The sequence below is a fragment of the Lithobates pipiens genome, unplaced genomic scaffold (assembly GCF_037356315.1).
Source record: "Lithobates pipiens isolate NorthernLeopardFrog02 unplaced genomic scaffold, aLitPip1_a1.2 Scaffold_19, whole genome shotgun sequence".
NCBI classification, from domain to species: Eukaryota; Metazoa; Chordata; class Amphibia; order Anura; family Ranidae; genus Lithobates; species Lithobates pipiens.
Window position 1 is genome coordinate 446668346 of NW_027507764.1, and position 21825 is coordinate 446690170.

General features: G+C 41.8%; 1 protein-coding gene across 1 annotated transcript in view; it reads right to left on the bottom strand.

Moving 5' to 3' along the window:
- The window catches only part of OPRK1 (opioid receptor kappa 1), a 133778-nt gene extending 112749 nt beyond the window's left edge, over positions 1-21029 (bottom strand). Inside the window, exon 1 of the mRNA XM_077492692.1 lies at positions 20735-21029. The gene's annotated coding sequence lies outside the window, so the exon portion shown is untranslated. The remainder of the gene's footprint in view (positions 1-20734) is intronic.
- Positions 21030-21825: the final 796 nt, after the last annotated feature.

Below are 21825 nucleotides of genomic sequence, written 5' to 3' on the forward strand. Positions count from 1 at the left end.
GATGTTAAGGCCAACCTATGTAATTAACCCTCATAACCCCTACTGTTCTGAGGCAAAAACTAAATTTACATGCGTATGACATTATATCCAAAATGCCACCCGCTACATGCAGAAGAAAGTCTAATGGGAGTGGTTTCTTAATTATCAACCAGCTGCTGCACCTGCAGGGCACTAGTGAGGAAAATTGCAGGGTCTGCATCCCTTTAGATGTGATTTCCCATTAGAAGTATCTTACCAAAAATGAAATTTTTGTTGCAGGGGCTGCCTGAAATCTGACTTGCATCTTAGTGTAGATTTCTGGGAAAATCTGTGAGCCAATCACACAAGCAGGAAATGACATATCTAGGGGGCGTTCTGTACACATTCTGTGTACAGAACACCTCCAGCCATTGCCATTGCATTTCACAGAAAATTACAGAGCTGGAGATTGAAAAGGAAACGTGATTTTTAATAACATTCAATTACAATATGACTTGTGTCACAATTGTATATGCTATATGATTTGTTTTTTATTTGCTATTTTTTTCCACAAAAGTGGAGTTACCCTTTAAAAGTTGACACAGGAATATACCAGAAATATAAGAACCTGGCTGGTAGTTCAATATCTAAAAAGCTGAATTTCTTTGAAGTGGTCTAACCCTTCTATTAACCGGTTCCCGACCAGCGCACGACGATGTACGTCGACAGAATGGCACGGGCAGGCATATTGGCGTACATGTACGTCCAATCTTCAATGCCGCCCTGCCATCGGGAGCGCGCCGGCGGCGGTGCGCTCCCGCGCTGGTCGGGACCCCCGTGAGTCCGGTCGCGGGACCCGCGGACTCGATCGCCGCGGGCATCCCTGCGATCGTCTCACGGGACGGCTGAATGGAGGAAATGCTGTGTAAACAGCATTTCTCCATTCTGCCTAGCAACTAGTGACGCTGATCTCTGCTCCATGTGATTGGAGCAGAGATTAGTGTTCACTAAATGAAAGCCCAACCCCCCACAGTTAGTAACACACCCCTAGGAACACTTAACCCCTACACTGCCACCCACTGGTTAACCCCTTCACTGCCAGTGTCATTTACACAGGAATCACTGCATTTATATAGCAGTGATTACTGTATAAATGACAATGGTCCAAAAAATGTGTCAAAAATGTCCGATGGGTCCCCCACAATGTCGCAGTCACAATAAAAATCGCTGATCGCCGCCATTACTAGTAAAAAAAAAAATAATAAAAAATTATTAATAAAAATGCTATAAAACTATCCCTATTTTGTAAACGCTATAACTTTTGCGCAAACCAATCAATAATCGTTTATTGCGATTTTTTTTACCAAAAATATGTAGAAGAATACGTATCGGCCTAAACTGAGGGAAAAACATGTTTTTTTATATATTTTTGGGGGATATTTATTATAACAAAAAGTAAAAAATAATGCGTTTTTTTAAAAATTGTCGCTCTATTTTTGTTTATAGCGCAAAAAATAAAAACCGCAGGGGTGATCAAATACCACCAAAAGAAAGCTCTGTTTGTGGGAAAAAAAGGACGTCAATTTTATTTGGGAGCCACGTCGCACGACCGCGCAATTGTCAGTTAAAGCGACGCAGTGCCGAATCTCAAAAAGTGGTCTGGTCTTTGACCACCAAAATGGTCTGGTCTGTAAGTGGTTAAGTTGGATAAATTCATTTTATTCACAGACAGTTTATGTCTTTACTGTACATATTTGACGAGGGACCATTTTGCAGATCACAAATGGCAGCTCAAAAACAAAAACAAAATATAAGCAAATGGCTCATTTCACCACAGACAACAGAAGATTAAAATGTGTTCATAATAGCACCTATATCCTGTGAAAGAAATTTACAATGGAAAAAAAGCAATTGACTTAATGGAAAACCAAGTGCTTCTTGTTCAAAAAGTAATAATGTCAGAGACCTTTTGGTAAGTTAATCAGCAAGCTCTTGTGGAAAGAAAATGCAATTTACCAGATTTTTAGCTTTCTAATAAGCCCCGTCACGTGTCTTGTGTACCCCAGTTGCCACAGTCTGCTGGTCATTCTCCCATGAGCATTCTCCTGATCAGGATCACAGTAGGTGGAGCTAAGCATGGCCAACTGATGACTCACAAGTTAGGGGCTTGGTAAGCAGTGATGACTACACAAATAACCACACCCCTATGATGTCATCACATCCAGGCTAGCACCAAGGCAAACAAAATGTTAATGCTGCCATAAAAAATTTTTAAAAAGCGCGGGGTTCCCCTAAATTCAATTACCAGGCCCTTCAGGTCTTGTATGGATATTACGGGGAACCCCGCGTCAAAAAAAAATAAATTGACGCGGGGCTCCCCCTAAAAATCCATACCAGACCCTTTATCCAAGCACGCAACCTGGCAGGCCGCAGGAAAAGAGGTGGGACGAGAGAGCGCCCCCCCCCGCCTGAACCGTGCCAGGCCACATGCCCTCAACATTTGGAGGATGCTTTGGGGGTTTGTGACCCCTCAAAGCACCATGTCCCCATGTTGAGGAAACCTGCGTTACATCAGAGGGGGGCAGGGTCACTCATACGTCATTGGGGAACCCCTGGCTTCCCTCACAAGCGTCAGAGGGGGCGGGGTCAGGTGACGGATGGCCCCGCCCTCCTAATATAAGAAACGTCAGCGCTGGGATCCCCGCAGTGTCTCCTCAGTGGAGACAGAAGATGGATGCATGGATGGACTGCGCTGGACTGAAAATCACCCGTCGCTGGATCAGATCAGCCATCGCTGGACCCCGGAGAGATGGTAATCCGTCACTGTATAGCAAGAGTGGATTAGCACCGCTGGAATCTTTTTTTTATTTTTAATAAAGGAATTTTTCAAAAGTGTGTTTGTCTTATTTAACCATTTTTTACACGTTCTTTGTGAAATGGTAGGGGGTACTTTTGTACCCCCTTACCATTTCAAACAGGGGGGGCTGGTATCTGGGGGTCCACTTGTTAAAAGGGGCTTCCAGATTCTGATAAGCCCCCCGCCCGCATACCCCCACAACCACCGGCCAGGGTTGTGGGGATGAGGCCCTTGTCCCCATCAACATAGGGACATGGTGCTTTGAGGGGTCACAGACCCCCAAAGCATCCTCCCAATGTTGAGGGCATGTGGCCTGGTACATTTCAGGAGGGGGGCGCTCTCTCGCCCCGCCTCTTTTCCTGTGGCCTGCTAGGTTGCATGCTCGAATAAAGGGTCTGGTATGGATTTTTAGGGGGACCCCCACGTCAATTTTTTTTTATTTGATGCAGGGTTCCCCTTAATATCCATACCAGACCTGAAGGGTCTAGTATGGATATTTAGGGGGACCCCCACGTCAATTTTTTTTTTAATTTGACACGGGGTTCCCCTTAATATCCATACCAGACCTGAAGCGCCTGGTAATTGAATTTAGGGGAACCCTTACACTTTTTTTTTTTAATCAATGAATGAATTGTCAGCTCCCAATACAGAGAACACTCATTGAGTGTTCTCTGTATTACGGGAGCCGACAATTCATATAGCCGCAAGTGATTTTAAAAGACTTTTATTCCTGCAGAAATGACACTTTGTGCAGGCACAGTTCTAAGCATGGGAAACATGCGCCCCTTCACAGGCATACTATAGACACACCCCCAGGTATGAAATTTAAAGGAATATTACATTGATCCATGTCCCCTGGGGCAGGACCCAGGTCCCCAAACACTTTTTAGGGCAGTAACTTGTATATTAGCCTTTAAAATTGGCACTTTAGATTTCTCCCATAGACTTGTATAGGGTGTTGCAGCTTTTCGAATTTGCCACGAACAGCCCAAATTGTTCACTGTTCGCAGAACAGGCGAACAGGTAATGTTCGAGACGAACATGAGTTCGACTGGAACTCAAAGCACATCCCTACACATGAACATGCTTTGATCTAAACCATTCCATTGTAGCTCTGGCTGTATGTTTAGGGTCGTTATCCTGCTGGAAGGTGAACTTCTGCCCCATTCTCAAGTCTTTGCAGACTCTAACACATTTCCTTCTAAGATTGCCCTGTATTTGGCTCCATCCATCTTCCCATCAACTCTCTATAGCTTCCCTGACCCTGCTGAAGAAAAGCATCCCCACAACATGATTCTGCCACCACCATGTTTCATGGTGGGGATGGAGTGTTCAGGGTGATGTGTAGTGTAAGTTTTCCGCCACGCATAGCGTTTTGCTTTTAGGCCAAAAAGTTCAATTTTGGTCTCATCTGACCAGTCACCAGAGCACCTTCTTCCAAATGGTTGCTGTGTCCCCCGCATGGCTTCTCCCAAACTGCAAATGGGACTTCTTATGGCTTTCTTTCAACCATGGCTTTCTTCTTGTCACTCTTCCATAAAGGCCAGATTATTTGTGGAGTGCACAACTAATAGTTGTCCTGTGAACAGATTCTCCTACCTGAGCTGTGAATCTCTGCAGCTCCTCCAGAGTTACCATGGGCTTCTTGGCTGCTTCTCTGATTAATGCTCCCCATGCCTGGTCTGTCAGTTTAGGTGGATGGCCATGTCTTGGTAGATTTGCAGTTGTGCCATACTCTTTCCATTTTCAGATGAAGGATTGAACAGTGCTCCATGAGATGGTTAAAGCTTGGGATATTTTTTTATAACCTAACCGTGCTTTAAACTTCTCCACAACTTTATCCCTGACCTGTCTGGTGTGTTCCTTGGCCTTCAGGCTGGGTTCACACTGCTGCGGCAGGGAGAACCGGATGTGATTTGCACCGCACTGCAGTGAAAATCACATCCGATCTCTGTGCGATGCGAGTTCAGCCATACAGATAGTATGGCTGAATTCACATCGCACCCGCCGCAAACTCACATGGGACCCTTTTTTTGGTCCGCAGCAGAATCGGATCGCATGGGTGTTCACACCATGCGATCCGATTCCTGTCCGAGTTTGCAGATCGCACTGCGATATGCGGACTGATCTGGGGGTGTCATTAACATTTCACTGACACTCCCAGCAGTCCGCATAGGGCAGTGTGAACTGCCGGCGGGAGGCATGCGATGCGGGAAAACGCCGCGGATTCGCTGCGTTCCCGCATCGCTCCGGTGTGAACCTAGCCTCATGGTGCTGTTTGTTCACTAAGGTTCTCAAAAAAAAACTCAGAGGGCTTCACAGATCAGTTGTATTTATACTGAGATTAAATTACACACAGGCAGACTCTATTTACTAATTAGGTGACTTCTAAAGGTAATTGATTCCACTAAATTTTAGTTAGGGGTATCAGAGTAAAAGTGGCTGAATACAAATGTGCGCTACACTTTTCCCATATTTCTATGTAAAAAGTGTTGAAAACCATTTATCATTTTCCTTCCACTCCAATGTGCCACTTTATGTTGGTCTATCACATAAAATCACAATAAAATACATTTAAGTTTTTGGTTGCAACTTTTAGGCTCCATGCACACTGAAGCTGATAAACTGCAGTTTATTGGTGTTTGGGCGTTTTTTGTAAAAGCCCATAAACTCCACTCTATGTTAGCCTATGTGTCCATGCACACATGGACGTTTTTCAGCTTTAATGAGCAGTGGAGTTTATGGGCTTTTTTCTGAACGCCAGAAATTCGCGTTCAAAGTGCCGTTTTTCAGCGGCAAAAAACGACAAACGCTCATTAACGCTCATTAACGCTCATTAACGCTCGTTCATTAGTGTTCGGCATTCTATTTTTCAATGCATTGTGGGATTTTTGGAGTGTCCTCTGTGTATTTTTATAAAAAACGCCCATTAACGCTAACGCTGTAAAACGCTCATTAACGCTCATTAACGCTAGTATAAAACGCTGTTAAAAGCAGGTTTTTCAACCAGCGTTTTCTGCCAGCAATCTGGCGTCCAGAAATAGCTTTTTTGAGCTTCAGTGTGCATGGAGCCTAAACCAGCTTTTAATGTCATCTGATTAAGGTGCTTGAACTGTAAAATTCTTTAGTTAATGCTACATTATTTGAAAAATACACTATTCGTATGCTGACATTGTGTTAACATGCAAGGGATAGAGTTTACCAACTAAAAATATTTGCTAACAGATTAAAAAAGTTCAAAGGGTTTACGCCCAACTTCTTTTTAATTTTAGATAAAGTGGGTAAAACTCTGTGAAGTTTAAAGGGGTTGTGTTTTTTTACCTTAATACACCCTATGCATTAAGGTGAAAAAACTTCTGTCACTAGAAAAAGCAAAGACACCAATAAATGCATTTTCAGGAGTTCTAATCATTCCCCACTCTTCTAAAACTGTGTTTTTGTTTTTGTCCATGTCCTTATTGAGGTATATTTATCATCGCTTCCCGTTCTGACAATAAATGAGGTGAAAACACCACAATAGGGTCACAGATGACAAAAAAGCATGACAGAGATTCTTTTTTGTTTCACAATGACAGAGATGCTAACCCTTCTTTGTTACATCGAAAACAAAATTAAAGGGGTTGTAAAGGTAAATTTTTTATTTTCTACATAGGTTCCTTTAAGCTAGGGCATTGTTGGTTCACTTATCTTTTCCTTTGATTTCCCTTCTAAATGTTTTTTTGCTTTGTCTGAATATCTCACTTCCTGTTTCTCCTCAGTAAACTTCTCACCATAATCCGAGCTGGTGGTTAGTCAGCCAGAACAGCTTACTGAACAGCTTACTGAGGAGTAACAGGAAGTGAGAAATTTAGACAAAGAAAACAAAGAAATAAAACATTTAGAAGGGAAATCGAAGGAAAAGATAAGTGAACCAACAATGCACTAGCTTATAGGAACCTATGTAGAAAATAAAAAAATTACCTTTACAACCCCTTTAAGCTTGCTCTGATTGAAAAAATGTATTGCAAGTGAGGTGGATGGAGAAATCGTCCCAGCTTTCCCATTGTATTCTGATGGAGAGGACTCTCCCCTGTCAGAAGCTGTGTGGCTGCAGCCACTGATTGAGAAATAGACATGTGCGGTTCATTTCGCTCTGAATCTAAATTCATCCAAATTTTTCATTACATCCGAATTTCCAGATTACAATAGTACCAAATAGAACAGAATAGAATAGAAAAGAAAATAATAGAGTAAAATAGAACAGGATAGAACAGAAAATAAAATAGTAGAACAGAGTAGAAAAGAATAGAGTAGAATAAAATAGAATAAATATTAAAAGAGTAGAATAGAAATTAAATGAATAGAATAGAAAAGAACAGAATAGAAAATAACAGATTAAAATAGAAAAGAATAGAATAAAATAGAATAGAAAAAAAAACAATAGAATAAAATAGAAAGAATATAACCAAAAATGTAATTTAGATTAGAATACATTTAAATTTGAATAGAATAGATAAGACTAAAATATAAAATAAAAGAATAGAATATAAAATAAAATAATAAAATAGATCTACTCTGTTCTACTATTTTATTTTCTGTTCTATCCTGTTCTATTTTACTCTATTATTTTCTTTTCTATTCTATTCTGTTCTATTTGGTACTATTGTAATCTGGAAATCCAGATGTAATAAAAGACTACATTACAATAAAAAACAAAAGAATCAAATAAAATAGAAAGAATATAACTGTCTTCTGAAATACAAATTTGAATATAATAGAAAAGAATAGAATAGAAAAACAATAGAATAGAATAGAAAGAACATAACCATCTTTGAAAAATTGAATTTTGAATATAATACATTTGAATTTGAATGCCAATTTGAATTTGAATTCCAATTTGAATTTTCCAAATTTGGTTGAATTTAATTTGACAGAATTCAGAAAATTCTAATCGAATTAGAAAACGAATAAAAGAAACAAAATGAATTTCTAAAAATGATTTAAATGAATTTAACAAATTTAACTAAACAAAATTATTTAACCATTTGACCTCTGAAAGATTTACCCTCCTTGCCATTTTTTGTGGTACGGCAATTTATGGCATTTTTTTCCCCACAAATAGAGCTTTCTTTTGGTGGTAATTGATCACCAATGTGATCCTGCACAGGTGAGTTGCCCTGTAGCAGTAAATCTGCTACGGCGTGGTCCTGAAGCGGTTAAATAATGAATTGAAACAAAACTATTTTTTTCTTTCTGCGAATTACTATTGAGAAACATTTTCCAACGTTCCTGTTCAGCAGAAGTCAATTGTTTCGATCCATACGTGGATTGAAGTTTGGCCGTTCTCTTCTGAACTGGCAAACTTTCCATCCATCTGTGGCCAGGTTTAAAGCTGAACTCTAGAATTGTAAGAATAAGTACTATTGCATTGGTCCCCTCACTTTTCAAAGCTGTAAATGCCCATTTTTTCCAATTATCTTTTTTGCTATGATGACCATACTATGATACCATTTATGGATGCTATTGATGTACAGTATCTCACAAAAGTGAGTACACTCCTCACATTTTTGTAAATATTTCATTATATCTTTTCATGTGACAACCTGGAAGAAATTACACTTTGCTACAATGTAAAGTAGTAAGTGTACAGTTTGTATAACAGTGCAAATTTGCTGTCCCTTCAAAATAACTCAACACACAGCCATTAATTTCGAAATCGCTGGCAACAAAATTGAGTACCCCCTAAGTGAAAATGTCCGAATTGGGCCCAAAGTGTTAATATTTTGTGTGGCCGCTATTATTTTCCAGCACTGCCTTAACCCGCTTGGGCATGGCGTTCACCAGAGCTTCACAGGTTGCCACTGAAGTCCTCTTCCACTCTTCCATGACGACATCACAGAGCTGGTGGATGTTAGAGACCTTGCGCTCCTCCACCTTCCGTTTGAGGAGGTTTAGGTCTGGAGACATGCTTGGCTAGTCCATCACCTTTACCCTCAGCTTTTTTAACAAAGCAGTGGTCATCTTGGAGGTGTGTTTGGGGTCGTTATCATGTTGGAATATTGCCCTTTGGCCCAGTCTCCGAAAGGGAGGGGATCATGTTCTACTTCAGTATGTCACAGTACATGTTGGCATTCATGGTTCCCTCAATGAACTGTAGCTCCCCAGTGCCAGCAGCACTCATGCAGCTCCAGACCATGACACTCCCACCACCATGCTTGACTGTAGGCAAGACACACTTGTCTTTGTACTCCTCACCTGGTTGCCGCCACACATGCTTGACACCATCTGAACCAAATAAGTTTATCTTGGTCTCATCAGACCACAGGACATGGTTCCACTAATTCATGTCCCTAGCCTGCTTGTCTTCAGCAATCTGTTTGTGGGATTTATTGTGCATCATCTTTAGAAGAGGCTTCCTTCTGGGACAACAGCCATGCAGACCAATTTGATGCAGTGTGCGGCGTATGGTCTGAGCACTGACAGGCTGACCCCCCCACCCCTTCAACCTCTGCAGCATTGCTGGCAGCACTCATACATCTATTTTCCAAAGACAACCTCTGGATATGACACTGTGCATGTGCACTGAACTTCTTTGGTCGACCATGGCAAGGCCTGTTCTGAGTGCAACCTGTCCTGTTAAACCGCTGTATGGTCTTGGCCACCATGCTACAGCTCAGTTTTAGGGTCTTGGCAATTTTTTTTATAGCCTAGGCCATCTTTATGTAGAGTATGCCCACACACGTGACTTTTCCGGTGGACTAGGTCCGGCGGACTTAGTCTGTCGGATTATCCGCCGTACTTTTGAAATGACCAGACTTGCCCACACACACGGAGGAAAGTCTGTTCATTTTGAGCGCGGCTCCAGGTAGCCGGGACTAGCGAAGGAAGTGTCGCCGGCCCCATCACCTGGTATGGAGTTAAAGGGGAAGCCCTGCGCTGAAAAAACGGTGTGGGGGTCCCCCTCCTAGGTCCATATCAGACCCTTATCTGAGCACGCAACCCGGACGGTCAGAAAAGGGGTTCCCAATGAGTGAGCGCCCCCCCTCCTCCTGAGCCGTACCAGGCCGCGTGCCCTCAACATGGGGGGTGCTTTGGGGAAGGGGGGCCGCACGGCCCCCCCACCTCAAAGCACCTTGTCCCCATGTTGATGAGGACAAGAGCCTCTTCCCGACAACCCTGGCCGTTGGTTGTCGGGGTCTGAGGCCGGGGGGCTTATCGGAATCCATGAGCCCCCTTTAATAAGGGGGCCCACGGATCCGAGTCCCCCACCCTATGTGAATGAGTATCCTCTGGGACTGTGACATCATAATGGGCGGGAAAATCATCCGGCGATGTCCCTATATAAGTCTCTGTCATTGTGGCCAGAGACAGTGACGAGGCAACAGCTCAAGAAGAGAAGAAGAGAAGAAGAAAAAAACAGAAGGTGGCGGCGACAGAAGACCAGGCCACCGCTTGTAAAAGAGCTAGAAGAAGGCGCGGAGGCCCGGCAAGAAGAACCAAAGAGAGGGACAAGACCCCCGAAGTGGGGGACAAGACCCCCGAAGTCGGAAGAAGAGGGCAGCGGCGAAGAAGAAAGCTGGGCTCCTCCTCTAGTAAAAGAGCTAGCAAAAGAGCAGAACATAGCGGAGGAGTCCGGCGAGAAGACCCCCGAAGACAGAAGAAGACCCCCGGAGCTGTGCAATAAACTATTTTAACCCTTGTGTGTTGTGTTTTTTTTACATTTTTTTCACAGGTGAATGAGTAGGGGTATATTGTACCCCTACTCATTCACATAGGATGGGGGGCCGGGATCCAGGGGGGGTTAAGGATTCCAATAAGCCCCCGCCCACAGACCCCGACAACCAATGGCCAGGGTTGTGGGGAAGAGGCCCATGTCCTCATCAACATGGGGACAAGGTACTTTCGCTCCCCCTTCCCCAAAGCACCCCCCCATGTTGAGGGCACGCGGCCTGGTACGGCTCAGGAGGGGGGGCGCTCGCTCGTCCCCACCCCCTTTCCTGACGGGCCAGGTTGCATGCTCGGATAAGGGTCTGATATGGACCTGGGGGGACCCCCACGCCATTTTTTCGGCATAGGGCTTCCCCTTTAACTCCATACCAGGTGACGGGGCCAGAGACGCTTCCCTCGCTAGTCCCGGCTACCTGGAGCCGCGCCCAAAATGAACGGACTTTTCTCCGTGCAGGAAAAGTCCTTTAATTTCAAAAGTACGGCGGACTAGCACACACACGGCCGTATTGTCCGCCAGACTGCGAGTCTGGTGGACATATTTTTGTACAAAACTACTTTCTTAGTCCGCCGGACTTTTGGGTAAAAAAAATCCGCCGGAGCCCACACACGGAGCGATTGTCCACCGGATTTTTTGATTGTATGTACGCGGCATGAGAGAGATAACGCTAAATTTAACACATCTGCTCCCCATTCACACCTGAGACCTTGAAACACTAACGAGTCACATGACACCAGGGAGGGAAAATGGCTAATAGGGCCCAATTTGGACATTTTCACTTAGGGGTGTACTCACTTTTGTTGCCAGCAGTTTAGATATTAATGGCTGTGTGTTGAGTTATTTTGAGGGGACAGCAAATTTACACAGTTATACAAGCTGTACACTCACTACTTTACATTGTTGCAAAGTGTCATTTCTTCAGTGTTGTCACATGAAAAATATTTACAAAAATGTGAGGGGTGTACTCACTTTTGTGAAATACTGTATGAGCAAGCAGAAATGTGTTGATTGTAGGGCACCATGCATCACCACAGCAAACATGCAAAATACAAAGTACACCCCCAAGCCTCCCAATCAGTCTTCACAGTTTTAAGCACACATTTTAACAATGAGCTATATAAAGCCTTAGAACAGAGGAAGTGCAAGTGCAGAAAGTGTTTCTTCTATTTGATAACTGACTATATTTCTAAATGATTCCTGTAGTAAACAATTCTACTTTATCTTTCTCCAGATTTTAATATGAATGAGACACATTTAGCATTATTTACTAAAGTAATGTGCGAAGTGTGACAACCTGGCTAATCAATGTTTAGTTTATGGGGGTAAAATCAGTGAACAATTAATTTTTCTTGGTTGCTTGGGAAAAAAAGGAAAATGGGCAAGTGAATAATATGATATGTTGCCATATAACTTAACCCACTTGATATAAATGACTGCTGTAGGCCATCACTAGCGTGTGATTGACCCCTGAGGTAGAAAAATGTAAAAGAAAACACCAGAAAAGACCAAATATGCTCAAGTAAAATGGTAGGATTTTGTTTTTGCCTACAGATTATTAACAGAGACAATGTTATACAGCAAAACATCATACTGTCTGGAACAATGTGCTTGAAAAGCTAAAGTGTTGTTATGGACAGGTTATTGAACTCTCTTAGGTCTGTGCAAAAGCTCCAGACTAATTAAGCATAATTACACTGCGTGTGATACATCTTTATGATCCCGCATTTAAGCATTTTAATATAAAAGAATACTCTGGTGAATATTAAGGTAAGTACTGGTTAGGTCAGTTAGGGAGATAGAAAAGGGAGGTCAATAATTAAGTTAAATGGAATCTGTTTAAACATAAACATGGGAACTGCCATTGCTTACTTATTTTTAAAGGGGCAGCAGGGACAAAGCTCTTAGTTCTGCACTCCTGGGACGCAGATTCAGTTGACAGCAGGCTAAAGTCTGCTTTTGGCTGTTGTCACTCAGCAGGTCCAGGATCTGGATGGATCCTGACTTCAATGTAGGGACCCACCTAAATACCTAGGATCAGCATGACTCCCTCCCCCCTTCACAGCTCAGCACTCCAGTGATCACCAGAGGGACAGAGCAAAGAGAGCCGGTGACTGATTACTGTCACCGGCTCTCTGCTCAGAGAAGACAGAGAACTGAGTGATCAGCAGTCTTTGGTCTTAGAGCTGGTGTCCACTTAGGTGAGTATGTATGTTTATTTTAATCTCACAGTTCTCTTTTAACCTCCCTGGAGGTATGATTAGTTCTGGTTTTAGGTGTTGAAAGCGGTACAATTATTTTGCATGGAAATTTGGCGTTTTATATTGTAGGCCTGTAATTCTTAGGAATAACTCTCTTAAATCTGTTCAAACCTGAGTCTAGCAGTCATCCCGGGTATGATAAAGTTTATAATATAATACATAATAATAAAAATTATTCAATAATGTAATCAAATCCAAAAACACTGAAATTTGCTCATTTGCAGAATTGTCGCTGTCATTAGATTTAGTGTTTGATGACGAATTTCCCCACAAATCGTGCAAGTGATTATAATTTATTATCGCTGTTTTCTAGTTGGTCTAAAATCACTTTTGACATAAAGGGACACTTTTTGGTTGCTATGGACAATCTCCAAATTCCAGGCAGAAAAAACTGTATTTATAATATAAAAGTGCATGCAGGGCACTGCACAGACCACTAGGGACAAAGGGTGTGTGTCATTTTTTTATACAGTACTGTAATCTGTAAGATTACATTACTGTGTGTGTTTTGTGTGTTTTTACTTTTTTGAATTTGGCGCCGATCTCCGCTCTCGTGCGCCGTAACGTCACAGGGAACGGAGCTCGGTGGCATTCAGGCACTGTGTGAATCGAGCGGAGGACAGTTTGATCACACAGCGTGGAGGACATCGCTGGATCCAGGGGACAAGGTAAGTAACTTCTCCCTGTGTCCTCCCTGTATCCAGCAATGCGATCCTGAGTCTGACTCGGGGTTACCGCTTATGGTGCTTAAATCCCAACCCGAGCCAGACTCGGGATTACCGCTAGGGAGGTTAAAGTAAAGGCTTCAGTTGCTGACCCTGATGTTGCTACCTAGTGCAATGCTAATTAAAATTTACCTGTTGTATTAAATAATTCCTTACATGCCACAATATACAAGAAAAAGGGTATTTTTTAACATTAAAAACAGTTCTTTAGCTCCAGTTAAGTTATTGTGCCTAGACTGAGAAGTGCGATCTGGAATAATGATGTCAGGCAGAAAAATGTCCTCAGTTTCTGTTTCCCCAGTGATTACGCTATCTGTAACATTTTATCTTTGTGGCAGCTCACAAAGCAGAAGACAGCCACAGGGGCTGATCTGTGTTGGACATGTGCACACAGTCCAGAACATAATAAAAGCTATTACACAGGCGCCAATGTTTACAAGATTACATTATCTAGGAAAATTACTTTAGTCCAGTAAGTAGATGCTAATCCTGGATTAACAAAGTAGGTGCCAACCTTCTAGGTAGGAAGAGAGATGATTGTCTTGAGGAGTACTGTGATCTCTATAATATGTAGTAAATACAGGCATACCGCACTTTTAAGTACACAATGGGGTTTATTTACTAAAGCTGGAAAGTGCAAAATCAGGTTCACTTCTGCATAGAAACCAATGAGCTTCTAACCTCAGCTTGTTCAAATAAGCTTTGGTAATAAAACCTGGAAGCTCATTGGTTTCTATGCAGAAGTGAGCCTGATTTTGCACTTTCAAGCTTTAGTAAATAAACCCCATTGTGTACTTACAAGTGGGGTATGCCTGTAACTGTTATGGCTGCATGTACTCATTACCGAGCCACCCCCATCAAATCATTCCCTGCATCTATTACCTTTTGTACCACTATCACCTCCCTTTAGAATGTAAGCTCTATGAGCAGGGCCCTCCTGTCCCTTCTGTATTGTACTGTAATTGTGCTTTCCCCCTTTATATTGTAAAGTGATACGTAAACTGTTGGCGCTGTATACATTTGTGCTGTCCCCCTCTACATTGTAAAGTGCTGCATATACTGTTGGCACTTTTATTTATATTTAATTAATTAAAGTGGAGTTACGTCTGAAAAAAAAAATTAAAGTCAGCAGCTACAAATACTGCATCAGGACACTTACCTGACCAGGGCGCCCGCGATGTCCTCACCCGAAGCTGACCCATCCCTCGACTCTGGGTGGAGGCGCCAGCATCTTCAGTAAGGGAATCAGAAAGTGAACGCTTGCTCCCTACTGTGCATGCGTGAGTCCCTGCTGTCTTCTGGGACCTGTCTGTCTCCCAGAAGACAGCGGGGGGGGGGGGAATGGAGGGGCCGGACATGGCGTAGATCACCGCAGTATCCACCAGAAGTTGGAGCAAATACCTGGATTAGACACTGGAGGGGGGAGGAACCGGATCAGCAGAAGTTACATTTCTGGGTGGAAATCTGTTTTAACCCCCCTGACGGTATTCCCGAGTCTGGCTCGGGGGTGGAATTTTTATACCAAAAGCGGTATCCCCGAGCCAGACTCGGGATTGCATCGCTGGATCCAGGAAGAGGCTTACTTACCTTCTCCCTCGGATCCAGCGTTGTCTCCCCGCTGTACGAGCGAGCCATGTCTCGCTCGATCTATCACAGAGCCGATCTCCGTTCCCTGCGAGCGTTGCAACGCACGGGGATGGAGATCGGCGCCAAATTCAAAAAGTGAAACACACAGTATACATACAGTATAATGTAATCTTACAGATTACATTGCTGTATGTAAATATTTCACCTCCCCTTTGTCCCTAGTGGTCTGCCCAGTGTCCTGCATGCAGTTTTATATAATAAAAACTGTTCTTTCTGCCTGGAAACTGGAGATTGTCCATAGCAACCAAAACTGTCACTTTACATCAAAAATGGTTTTAGACCAGCTAGAAAACAGCGATAATAAATTGGAATCACTCGCAGAATTGAGCGATAGCGATTTGTGGGGAGATCCATCATCAAATACTGAAAAGTAATGACAGTGACAATTCTGCAACTGAGCAAATTTCAGTGTTTTTGATTTGCTTACATTATTGAATAATTTTTATTATATTATTATTTGGTATAATTATTTATAGTTATTTATTATATTATAATTTATGATTTCATTTTTCAAACTTTATCATACCCTGGATGTCTGCGAGACTCTGGTTTGGACAGATTTAAGAGAGTTATTCCTAAGAATTACAGGACTACAATATAAAACGCCAAATTTTCAAGCAAAATAATGGTGCCGCTTTTAGCACCTAAAATCCGAAATAATCGTACCGCCAGGGAGGTTAAGCTGGCCATACAAGTATCCATTTTTTTAGTTCAGTCTTTGGGCTAAACAGCAAGGATGGACAAAAGTTCCCCATGTGGGCTCTTGTATTCTGAGAGACAGCTCATCTGATTGGAGGCAGGCATTGTTTGGCTAGCAATTTTTCACCCATCTCTTTGGAGAAAAGTTGATTGAAAAATTTACTTTTTTGCAATCCAGATGTTGCCAACAGGGCCACCGATAGAGCGAATTTTGGCCAGTTCATCAGGAATCATCCAAAATATGTGTGCAGTAACAGCTTTAGAGAAGATTAATTTAGCATAAAAAATATATCTAATGTAGGTTTAATTGAATGTTGTATATGTATTATTTGTAGAGCTTATAGAAATTAAGAAAATGTTCTATCCTATAATCAAACATGTAATGTTAGAAACCTAATTCAAGAGTGTACTAAACCCACCCTTTCCTGATCTGCACACTCCTTCCATGTAAAATGGGTATATTTTTACACAATACTGCTGATAAATTGCAGTTCCCAGCTGGCTTAGTTCTGTTTGTGAGCAAACCTGTCCATGGAAATCCTGGGTGATATCATTGATCAATATGTTCATGACCATATTTGATCAATGACATCATCCAGGATTGTTGCCAGCCAGTTTGCTTTGAAACATGTAAAAAAAAACTGGTGGGGAACTTTCATTTGTAATGGGATTGCCTTGGTCTTACATTGTCAACCCTTGTTCTGGCATGCAGCCTAGGTTGCTAGGAAAAGGGGAGCAGTGAGTGTGCACCCTCCTCCTGAACCATACCACCCCACATGCCTTTAACATTTGGAGTACACCTTACAATGAGGAACACAAAACCTAAGCTTCTTGCATGCACCTTTTAGTTGATTTACTAAAACTGAGGAGTGCAAAATCTGGTGCAGCTGTGCATGGTAGCCAACCAGCTTCTAACTCCAGCTCTACCAATTAACATTTGTCAAAAATTGGTTTCTGTTTAGAGTTGCACCAGATTTTACACTCTCCATTTTTAGTAAATCAGCCCGCTTGTCCCCTAGGTAATGTGGAAGAGGGCCTTATCCCCGTATCCGAAGACCCAAGAGAATGGGGGGGTCTACCAATGTATCTGAATCTGGAAGCCCCTTTAGAATAAAGGACCCCCCCCAGATATCCACCCACCTACAATAAAAGTAAGGGGTACACAGTAACCCTTGTTGCTTATTCACAACAAACTTGAAAAAAGTAAATAAAAAGAGAAGAGTCCCATAATATAAATTGAACAATTGCATCATCCAGGGATCCAGTGTCAATCACAGTGAGTGATGCCTGGAGACCCACTGCCAGGATGATGCCGGCTTGCCACTACTTCCCTTGCAAATGGCAGGTCTTCAGTGCTGTTGGAATATAAACAACAGTAGCAGAAGCCTGGGTGGTGTCATTTACCAAAAATAGTCATGACTATATTTTGTCAATGCAATCATCCAGGATCTTCTGTCACTTGCTTTGTTTACAAACAGAATTAAGCTGACAGGGAATTGTCATTTAGCAGTGGTATTTTTTAATGCCACTTTTAAAAGAGTACATCAGACCGGTGCACAACTTCATGTGCAAGTTTAAGGCACCCCAAGCAAAATTTGTGCATTTTAATGTTTCCCTCTAAAGAGGTATTAAACCCAAAACCTAAAGGTGCATTTGCATGTATGCCAAGGGGACAAAAGCAGTTTTCATGTTTCTATTACTTTTATTTTATTTATTTTTGATCCCCTGATGTCCCCTCTGCCCTCCGAAGCAATTAACCAAGTAAAGATTGTGATTGGTTAGCTGCTTCCTTGACTGGAAAGAACAGCTCTGAAACAGGAAATGATTGCATCATTGTCGCTTCTGGGTTCATTCATCACAGAGGAGTTGGGGGAAAAGATGTTCCTCCATCTCATCTGTGGGCAGCCGTCACAACCATTTACTGCAATTCAGGGCTTTCCAAAAGAATGTAAGAGCCCAGGATCCACTGTGGGCAGCAACAGGAGGGGAGCCTTTGCAACACCGCAAAAGTGATCACTTTTATGAGACAGCCAATTGCTGGCAGGATCATGAAGCTGCTGACATGATCCTGGTATAACTACTTGCTTACAGGACATTTTAATACATACAATGGTCAGCAAGTAATGAAAATACCTTCTCACACTCTGCAGGACTTAACCTACTTCCCCCCTTCACCCCCCCCCCCCCATTCTTCTCCTCTTTAGTCTATTTCTTTTTCTCTCTCTTTGTTGCAGACATTGGGCTTGTGGCAGCCCTCTGTCTCCCGCTTTTTGCCGAGGCCTTGACTCTAGGGACCCTTCCTTTCTTTGCTGACATGAAGCTAACACGGCTAGGTATAAAACCCATTTTGCTCTTTTCACTAAATAACCACCCCCATTATTTTGTGGAACTGAATGCATTTTATCCCTTGATGCAAACATGTGCACCTGCAACGCGGACTCCCCTTGTAGGCCCTTGGGCCTGGGAGGAATATGTGGACCTTCATTTTTTTTTCCCCTAGGTCGCTCAGTGGACATTTTTTGCCTATAAAAGTTATTTGTTAGGCCGCGTACACACGGGCAGACTGTCTGACAGACTTGGTCCGCTGAAACGTGTTTCAGCGGACAATCCGCTCGTGTGTGGGCTTCAGCGGACTTTTTCAGCGGACAGTCTGGCGGACCAAGTCTTTCGGAATTTCCGTAATATTGTCCGTCCAAACTTGGTTTCAGCGGACAGTCTGCTCGTGAGTAGGCTAGTTCGACGGACTAAGTATGGCGCATGCTCAGAAAGGATTTACACGGCGAAAGGTTGCATTGCAGTGTATTGGACGTCGTTTTTCGAGTCCCGTCGTACGTGCTGTACACGTCATTGCGCAAGTTTTCAGCGGACTGTCTGTTCATCGTGTGTGGTCAAGTCCGTTCATTCAAAAGTTGAACGGACTGTCTGTCGGATTGTCTGACGAACTTAGTTGGCCAGACAATCCGCCCGTGTGTACGCGGCCTTATTGTTCTGTCAGCCCAAGCCTTTTCATTATGTTTGATATGCTATACCGCTGTGTGGGTGAATGGTTGCCATGCTCATTACAATAAAAATTATTGTACCAGAAAAGACCCTCTCCACACGGAATGGTATTTTGTTTTCCATTGGTTCATGCCCCATGGCATGATGTGAAGCTACAAATGTCCTTTTAAAGCAACAGCAAGCAAAATGGCCTTGAAAAAGTCCAGAAAGCAACAACAAGATGTAAATCTTTCTTCTTATTTACAAGACCTATATGGGGTTTGGCACAATGTTCAGTTTTACCAGATTCTTTTTCTGGATTCACCATAGCTTCGCTATAGCTCTTGAGCACCAAACTTTGCCCAGCTGGCTCATCACTGATGTTACACAGTAATCACGTATCTAATGGCAAACATCCAAGTAAATCATTTGAAATAACTTTTTTAATAAATCCATTTGGCCATAATTATTATCACCAACATCATTATTGTCATCATTATCATATACTATATGAGAGGCATTGTGGCAGTAGATGCCATTAGGATTATTTTGTTAAATTCTCCTTAACCTGATTCAGTCTCATCTAGGTTTTCCTTTCTGCTCTGCATCCTGTTATCATCAAGAACCACATTTTCAGCACATATTTATGCAGACATAAATTGAGAACATATAATGCATTTATTAATAATAGGTCAACCATTTCTGTACCTTGTTCTACCCAGTATTCTGTTAACCACATTTTGATGTATGAGTATTTTGATGTATGTATGGTCCTGGTTAGAACTATTCTGATGAGGTATTGAAATAAAGTAGATGCATTCACAGTGTGTGATAAATGGGATATACGATCGTTGCAGTGCACAATAAAAGTCTGTGTGTAGCCATAAAACAACATTTGTCATCAATATCTGGGTTTGAGAAAGAAACACAGTTTTCTACAGAGTTCAAAATACAGTGGATTGATTGAACAAATGGTCACGATTGCATTAAGTATGATTAGTGATTACTAAATAACCTAGTACCTATGGAAACTAAGAGCCTGTCATGAAAAAGGAGCACACACTGTCATGTAAATGTGTGCCTAATTGATGCTGATTACCATCACCATGGATATCTAGCAGTTCTGTTCCAAATAACACAAGAGGTTACAAGTGCCTTTGACATGGAGATCAAGCACTTCATTTTGAGCAACAGCCAGCACTGTCTCATTCATCCAGGAAAGGGTCAATGATACGTGACAACAAGTGTTGTATGTGCCTTCAGCTGTACGAGCCTATACCATGAACATATTTAATGCACATTATGTCCAAAGTCCATTAAACATATGGATAATTTGGGTGAACTACTTCGGATATGAAAACAATCTGAATACACTGAACCCTTATGTATTACTTTTTTTTTTTGGACTAACGAATAGAAGAACAGATACATGTAATACAACTGATTACTAATTACACACTAAGTATTTACATAATAAATAAAATCACACTATGATGAAAATGAATGAAATTTGTGGATACGGTACCCTTATGTTGCCATATGAAATCTTCTTTTATACACATAATTTCACATATATGTATCACTTTCATTTGCTTGCATTAAAAAAAGTTATTTCAATGGCAGTTCTAAGTAAAAGCTATGGAATTGGCATTAAAAAAGTTACTTAAACATTACATATGTTCTTTGATTTAAGAAAGGTAACTCATAATATTAATTAACAAAAACTAGCTTACTTACCACCTACCCTATACAGGTGCTAACATTGTAAAGAAGCATAGCTCTGGCATCTCTCAATAAACCATTCTGCAATAGCAAATTCTTAGTTTAAATCTCAGTATATGTTGTAATTGTAAGCTGAATCTCTGCAGCTGAGAAATAAGTCTAGGAAGTGATAGAGGAGAGTTACCTGTTCCAGACACCTTGGATGATGTGCAGCTGGACCCTATCTGAGATGTCCTTGTCACTGATCCTCTTCCTGCCCCCTGTAGAGATTTTTATTCAGTTGAACTCCGCAGCTGTATGTCACTTTCTTATGTGGATCCTCGTTGTTCCAATTTTACATGCATTTTTAGATGTGAAACGAAGACTTAATTTTTTTTTTTCATTTGCTACTTCCCTATTCTCTTCTTTCGCTCACCATCAGCTTCTCGCTTTTCTTTTTCCCTTCGCTAACCTCATAACACTTCTTTTCTGTGCTTGTGGCTCCCAGCCCCTCCCCTCCACTTGCTCTCCCTCTCTCTCTCCCCCTCTTTCCAGGTCCCTGCATTAAGCAGCACTCTGGTCTGGCTCAGCCTCTGAAGCCTGGATGCATGTGAAGCTATAGCACTATGACATCTGCCTGCCAAGTGTAGGAAAAGCCAACAGGCAGATCTGTGCATGGAATCCACCCGGGAGCAAATCTCTCATGTTAATATGTTTCTCTTATATGTAACAGTTATAAGTGGTAATATATATAAGTATAAGTTGTAGGATTTATAAGAAGAGACATACCAGTGGTGTGTATGAAATCAACCTGCATCTTTAAAATGTTCTATCAAAGGGATAAAACAGCTAATAGTGCGTTTGCATTAATATAAAAAATATAGTATATTGTATTATCAATAAAATATATTAAAAAAATGCACATAGTACATACCGTTTATAGATATAACATTCATCAACACAAACATGTATGTATATACACGCACGCACACATATGCACTCATATATTGTAACCTGCTATACGTGCTCTTGCTCAGTCTTGACTATATTATAAAATAAAATACATATTGTATAAAAGAGGCCCTTGGACTAGGTATATTGTTACCTGTTGCTATAGCAGCATGGTGAATTACTGTAAAAAATCAACAGTATTTCTCCTTCAACAGACAATGTGGCTAACTGAATGGCAATATAGAGTTGTCAGAACATGGAGAAACCAGAATGCTAAACATGTATCAGTTTAGAGAGGTTAAGATGAAGGAAACTACAAAAAAAATATATATATATATATATATA